Here is a 7344-nt window from a genome sequence, read left to right as displayed (position 1 = left end):
GTACCTCTGGCCGCTATCTGCCTAGAGGACCAGAGCTGCTCTGCACCTGTCCTGTCACTCAAAGGGAAGCTTCTTCATTTCTGTTGGACAATGAAGAACTTGTTTGTAATTTCCCCTCCCTCATCCCACTTCTAACTAGTTCTCTGGGTAATTAGGGATGGGGAGGGTACAGAAGAGGGACACATCCTGAAGAAGCAAGGACCCCCTGTCATACTTTAAGGTCTCTCTCTAATGAGCCTTGAGTTGAAACTATCTGCTATTGAGGAAATTTAAGAGATATAAATTAAAGCTTTGCAATGGAAACTTGAGACATTATAAATCATTCCCAAAATCTCACTGTGAGCCTTTATGTTTAAAAAAAAATAAAGTCATCTAATGTCAGTTTTCCAAAAACCAAATTTTTGCTTATCAAATCAGCTTGAGGTGAGTTGGCCATAAAACATATTTGTGTTTTATGTGAATTGCTAATTGAAAAATTAGCTTGCTTCTATCTATATTAATATCTTCTATGACCATTTATAGGGTTAGACTTATATTTTTCCACTAGTTGAAATTCAAAGCTTTTCTCTCCATCATCTCCTTAAAAAAAATATGAAATGAGAAAGGAAGCGGGAGCTCACAACGGGTAAGAAAACTCATGGTCAGTGAGAGAAAAGTACTGAGCTGGGGCTGTTGGGAGAGCCAGGGAAGGGAAGAATTTCAGGAGCTGTGGGAGGAAAGACAGCAGGAGGAAAGACCTCAGGAGGGTTGGGAAGGGACCACTCACCTGGCACAGGGGAGCCAAGGTGAGGAGGGAGAGGATAGTGCATCCAGATAAAGGCAAGGTCAACGAAAAGCCTGGTCAAGGCAAAACAGAGTTTTTGTGTAGAGGATTCAGATTTAGAGTAAAGAAGATTGGAAAGAACTCCAAGGACAGAGGAATCGCATTGCTATCAGCCCAGGGGGCGCTCTCACTTCTCTCACCTGGATGAGGGAATAGCCAACAGACTGGCCTGGCTCCTGCAGGCGTTCCTCCTCTAACTCTATCCCCTTCTCTACCAGGGTGGCCTCATGTGTGTCCGTGTGTGTGCGTGAGTGTGTGTTTCAGGTTCATTTTGTTTTGTTGTTAAAAGGAAATGTGCTTTTTGTGGAAACTTGAAAAATATGTAGACTAGAAAATGCAAATAATCAGCGATTTACGGCCATTGTTAACTCTAGGTGCTATTGTTCCCCTTCTATTTGTATTTTTATACAGCTGTAATTATAAGATAAATGCAATATTTTATTTTGCTCTGTTCACTGATTTTATATAAGCAGCAGATTTTCTTCCTGTAAAATAAGATAGAAGCGTAGGTTCAAATCTTAACCAATTTTCTTCCAGGAAGCTGTACAAAGCAAAAAGGAGCATGAGAGACATACACATAGATACATACACACAGTCTTGCACACTACTTCTTCAGTGAATCTCAGATACAGAGAAAACCTGCAGACTCTGAGTGATGTGTGGATGTGGCCGAGGTGACAGATCCCACACATCCTGCACAAGCAGCTGTGATGGGACCGTGGAAAACGCCAAGGGTGGAGGGGCTTAGCAATGGCAGGTTTCAGAAATCACCTGCGAATACTGACTCCTAGGAGAAGGCTCCATCCTGAGTGAGAACATCTGTGAACGGGACAGAGATGGACTTGCAGGGGCAGTGGGTGAGCGATTGCCATTGCTCAGGGCAGGCTAGAGCGGAAGATCTCGAGAAGCAGCATCTTAGCAAAGAGAGTGGAACTCCTTGGAATGCAGAGGTGGGTCGCACGGTCGCAGCTGCCAGTGAGATATGGAGCTGGGGCGTGGGCGGGGGACTCAGGGTGGCTTCAAACCCCTTCTGAACCTCCTCAGATAATGAGCATCCAGGGGATATGGCTACCCAGTCCTTCACTGTAGCGACAGAAGGGGGAGTCCTTGAGCAGAGAAACCTGGAAAACTCCTACCAGGTTCTTCCCCACCTCTACTCCCTCCACAGAAACCTCTTGCTAAAAGGTGGCCCAAGAAAATCCAATTTTGCAGATATGTGTAACAAAAAATGCATACACAGACCTTCAGGGCATAAGATATTATAAAAATATTGTGACAAAGTGTGCTGGAGGTCCTTTCTCACAAAAACACAAAGGAGACAAATTTTGCAGCAAAGAAGATGAAGAGAATGACCTACCATTCTAACATGAATATTAAAATTTTCATGAAACAATTGAAGCTATGAAGAAAGACAACAAAGAATAATAATAATAATAGTAACAACAACAACTTAGGGAGCATATGGCCCTAGAGTAGAGGTGAAGAAATTGGTAGAACTCAGGATCACAATACGAAAAGAAAGGAAGAAAAAAAGAAAGGAAAAAGAAAAGACAAAACCATTTCAGGAATAAAGACAAGATGGCAAAGGACACAAAGGAGGTCAGAAACAACAGAAAGCACAATAAGAAACATCGAGGATAGAAATGAAAAAAACCCAGAAATATAAAAATTATAGAAAAGATTATGGAGAAATGATAGAGAAGACAAGCAAAGGAAATCCAGCATGTATGTAATTAGAGTCTCCAAGGAAGTAAGCCAAAAAATGAAAGAGAATAAATATTTTAAAATACAGTTCAGAACATCTGTTGTGTGGTACAAGAGGATTTGAATTCCTATTTTGAATGAGCACACCATGTTAAGGTAGTGAGACATATCCTGGTAAAATTCTTACACTTTAAAAATAAACAAAGAATTCTTTGGTTAGCTGAACAAAAAGATCAAGTCATGTAAGGGAATGAAAATCAGGCTTCTCCACAGCAACATTCAGTGTCAGAAGATGATGGAATAATACCTACAAGATATTTCAGGGACGGAAGTGTGAACCAAGGAATTTGATTCAGTCCAGCTGTCCTTCAACTAGAAAGACAATAGACAAGCAGTTTTAAACTTGCAAGAGCCCAGTGATTTTGGCTTGAGGAGCCCTTCCTGAGGAAATAACCAGATGATGACCTCTAGCCCATTACATGATGTCAGGGGAAGCTTCAGCAAATGGACTGGGGTGAACTGTAATAGTCAGATCGAAGACACAGTCAAAGGTGGGGGTAATAGTGTCAAAAAATAAGGATTTTCATAAATAATGTGACAGACCTAGCATCAACATGTCACCATGTCATAAGAATAAATGCAAAAGAATCTACCTGAAAAATAATTTAATAACTTAGACTGGCTCACAAAGAAAAATTTAGCTCTATGCGGTATTCAGGAAACGTGTCTAAAACCAAGTAATTCAGAAAGTGAAAAATAAAGGGGTAGATAAATGTACACCAGGTAAATGTAAACAATAAGAAAGTGTTATCTGATTACGGGACAAGGTATAATTCAAGCTTCAAAGTGTTTAAAAGACAAAGACAGTTTATTTTGCTAGGGGAAATAATTAACATCAAAAAATATAGTAACTATATGCACCAATTAGTATAACAAACTTCTATAAAACAGAAATTATAGGATACATGAGGAGAAATAAAGAGAAGTACACGACAAATAGGACATAGAGGATCTAAACATTATAATCAATAAGGTAGATCTAATATATATACACCAAATGCATACGCTGACAACTGAGAATACACCTAATTTTCAAAGGTCTGTGAAACTTTCATCAAAAAGTGACCAATATAAGTCCACAAAGATCATCTTAAAAAATCCCATCGTAAAAAGAATATAGATAACATTCTGTGGTTACAATTAAATAAATCAGAGATTATTTAGAAAATAAGAAAACTTAAAAGCCCTTTCACCTGTAAGTTAAAAAAAAAAATCTATGCCTTAAATACATATAGCTCAGGCCAAAATCCAGAATGGAATTGGGGGAAAGCTATAGGTTTTCCATTAAATTCAGAAAAAAAGACAAATATACCCACTATCTCTAATGCCTTTTCACATTGTATTTAAGATATTAGCCAATGAAATTAGACAAAAGAAAACAGAGACATAAGAATTTGAAAGAAAGAGAGAAAATTAACTCTGTTTGCAAATGATATAATGATATATCTAGAAAACCCTAAAAAGTCAGTGGAATTACTACAAACAATATGAGGAGTTAGCAAAATTTCAGGTTATGAATTCAACATAAAAATTAATAGCCATCATGCAAACAAAAATAAGGTAGAAACTGTAGAAAAAGTAGAAATCCCTTTATGGTAGGAAAAAATACACACGTGCAAACTCAATCAGGGATATCCAAAACCTATATGAGGAAAACTGTAAGCACATTCTTGAAAGACACAAAGGTACACATGAACAAATGGAAAAACGTAACACGTATTTGAATAGAAAGACAATGTCATAAAGAGATCAGTCCTCTCTAATTTCTTTTTTTGAAGAGGAAGATTTGCCCTGAGCTGATATCTGTTGCCAATCTTCCTCCTTTTGCTTGAGGAAGATTTGCCTGGAGCTAACATCTGTGCCGATCTTCCTCTGTTTTGTATGTGGGTTGCCACCACAGCATGGCCACTGACGAGTGGTGTAGGTCCGTGCTTGGGAACCGAACCTGGGCCGCCAAAGTGGAGTGTGCTGAACTTAACCACTAGGCCATGGGGCCGGGTCCTCTAATTTCTAATTTAATGTAATTCCAATTCCAATAAAGATATCATCAGTTTTTCCCCCTGCAGCTAGGTAACGTTGATTTTGAAGAACAAGCAGTAAGGAATAGATAAGACAACCTTGGAAAAAATAACAATGGAGAGGGATGTGAGCCTTACCAGATATTAACACATATTATACGGCTTATGAAATTAAAAATGTGCTATTGGTGCATGAATAGACAGACCAAAGGAAAAGAAGAAAATCCAGAAATTGGTCCAATTGCATATGAAATACAGTATTTAATAAAGAAATAAGTGGGGCAAATGTGGTTGTTTCAATAAGCAGTATAGACCTAATTGGTTAGCTAAGTCAGAGAAGATAGATTTTGAATCTCTGCCTTACACCATTTGCCAAGATAAATTCCAAATACATCAGAGACACAAATGTGAAAATAAAACCATACAAGAACCAGGTTTAATTTTTTATATACTAAGAGTAGAGAAAACTTTCCCATTTGTGATTTAAACTCCAGATGCAAAAAAGGAAAGTATTGATCTGATGCGTGTTTTCCAACACCACCAATCAATTCTCCAGTCCTTGGCAGGTACTGACTGGGTGTCCTATAAACTTAACTCATTTCTGACACTATCTACCTGAAGATAGTGTCAGATCCCACAGGTTAAGAGCTCAGTCCCACAAGACTGCCCCACTTCAGGTCCCAATCCCAAACTAGGTTGTCACCTGTGCCTCTGACCAACTGGCTGTAAACCAGAGGTTCCCATGACCCCTCCTCAGGTTGGATTAATTTGCTAGAGTGGCTCGTGGAACTCAGAGAAACATTTACTTACGTTTACCAGTTTATTATAAAGGATAATACAAAGGATACAGGTGAAAAGCCAAATGAAGAGGTACATAGGGTGAGGTCTGGAAGAGTCCTAAGCACAGGAACTTCTGTCCCTTTGGACTGGGGTGTGCCACCCTCCAGGCATGTGGGTGAGTTCCTCAACCTGGAAGCTCATCAGACTTTATTATTTTTATAGAGCTTAGTCTCCAGCCCTCCCTCTGAAAGTTCTAACCCTCTGATCACTTGGTCTTTCTGGTGACCAGCCCCATCCTGAGGCTCTCTAAGGGTCCCACTCTAAGTCACCGTATTAGCATAAACTCAGGTGTGCTTAAAAAGGGGCTCCTTATTAGTAACAAAAGACAGTCACAATCACTCAGGAAATTCCAAAGGTTTTAGGAACTCTGTGATAGGAACCAGGGACAAAGACCAAATATACCACAATTGATAAATATGTTTGTTAAGTTTCAGGCAAAATAACATTTTATATAACTAAGTAAAAAGATAAATGACAAATGGGAATGGGGAACCATCTGCAGCTTGAATCATAAAAAAAGTTAATGACCTTAATATAGGAAGAGTTCTTAGGGAAGAAAAAGAACAATAATACGAAGAAAAATGGCATGAAATATGAGCAGAAAATTCAGAGAAAGGGAAATGTCTTTACCCTTTGGCCTAGCAAAAGCACATTTAGGAGTCTATTACAAAGAAACATTGCAAAATATGAATGAGAGCCAAAATACGTTAACAACACTAAACAAAACAATTCTCGTTCTCGTTGATCATCACAGAAATGCAAATAAACCAACAATATGATGACCCTTTTATCTATTCAATTGGCAAAACTGTACAATGAATGATGATAAGTGTAGGTCAGGTTGGGGAAAATATTATTCTCTCAGACTATTCGTGGGAGAGTATTGGTATGGTCATTTAGTGGTCAACTTGCATATTCAATTAAAACTAAAAGTTTAACTGACAAAATTAACTAGTTTAATTAACTAAAACTAAAAGTTAATGCCCTATGTCCCAACAGTTTCATTTTTGTTATCTTGCCTAGAAACATACTTTCACCTGTACCCATGGATTTCTATTTATATAAGACAGTTAGTAATAATCTTATAGGGATAGGATATGCATAAATAAACTATTGTACTAAATGTCGTGCATTAGGAAAAGAAGATAAGGAAAGAGAGAAAGAGTGGGGAGGAGGGATTGGGGGACACGGTCAAGGCTATGACCTCTAATAAGCAATTCTCACCATCCTTCTTCATTACAGCATCCTTAGATGATAGCGACTGGTGTGAGTAAGGCCATGCAGTCATTGGTTCTCATGAGGGTTCAGAAGATGATCCAGAAATTGGTCATCAAACATTGTCATTATTGTTAACATCATCATCATCTTTATCGTCACTAGCACTAGCAGCATCAAAGTCATCCTCAATAGGAATTGATGTAACGATGTTTTCCTAAAAGCCATGCATTAACTCAACAAGTATTTGTTTACTCAGGGCCTAACATAAGACGTACTCTGGTTGTGAACGTGGATCGTTGCCTGAGTCTTAATTTATAAAGGTGACAACATGGAGAGATCAATGCAACTGAAAGAATTTATTACTTACATTTCCTAAGACAAGGAGGCACATCATGTCACACAGGGCCACATAGGGAAGCACCAGGTTTTGGTCAAGAGGCAGCAGCAGGAGCAAGGTGGAAGCATAGGCCACAGGGTTTACTGTGTTTTCTGTGGAGAAGAAAAGACAGGGCAGTGATTGGCTAGTTTGAATAATTCCAGCAGGCCCTGGGGAATAGGGGCTGTCTCTAGCTGCCTGGCACCTGACCATGGGTTGATTTGGGGTAGAGGAGACGTTGGCCTGGTAAATGAGAGTTAGATAAAGGAGGTAGGGTGTGGACTTGGGATTGGTTGGTTTGTATA

Source organism: Ceratotherium simum, chromosome 2 (genome assembly GCF_057802395.1).
Source record: "Ceratotherium simum simum isolate JZ-2026a chromosome 2, ASM5780239v1, whole genome shotgun sequence".
Taxonomy (NCBI): Eukaryota; Metazoa; Chordata; class Mammalia; order Perissodactyla; family Rhinocerotidae; genus Ceratotherium; species Ceratotherium simum.
Note: the sequence above shows the minus strand (reverse complement) of the source record.